Genomic DNA, 248 nt, shown 5'->3' with positions numbered 1-248 from the left:
AAGAACATATCATTTAAATATAATGAAAACAAATTAAAGCATCTCCATAATATAGTTATACTAAATATACAAATTACTATTAAGTTCATTCTCGGATATTTCTATTACCTGTTAAATGATCAATTCCTTTTTTAGGATAAGAAAATCAATAATAGATATGTTTATTACCAATCATATAATCAATTCCTCTTTCATAATGGACAAATATCTTGATGTGCTATATCAACTTGGCCATGATTAAAATTATC

Source organism: Theobroma umbraticum, unplaced genomic scaffold, assembly GCF_002168275.2.
Source record: "Theobroma umbraticum cultivar Fairchild unplaced genomic scaffold, ASM216827v3 scaffold_12.1, whole genome shotgun sequence".
In the NCBI taxonomy this organism is placed as follows: domain Eukaryota; kingdom Viridiplantae; phylum Streptophyta; class Magnoliopsida; order Malvales; family Malvaceae; genus Theobroma; species Theobroma umbraticum.
Note: the sequence above shows the minus strand (reverse complement) of the source record.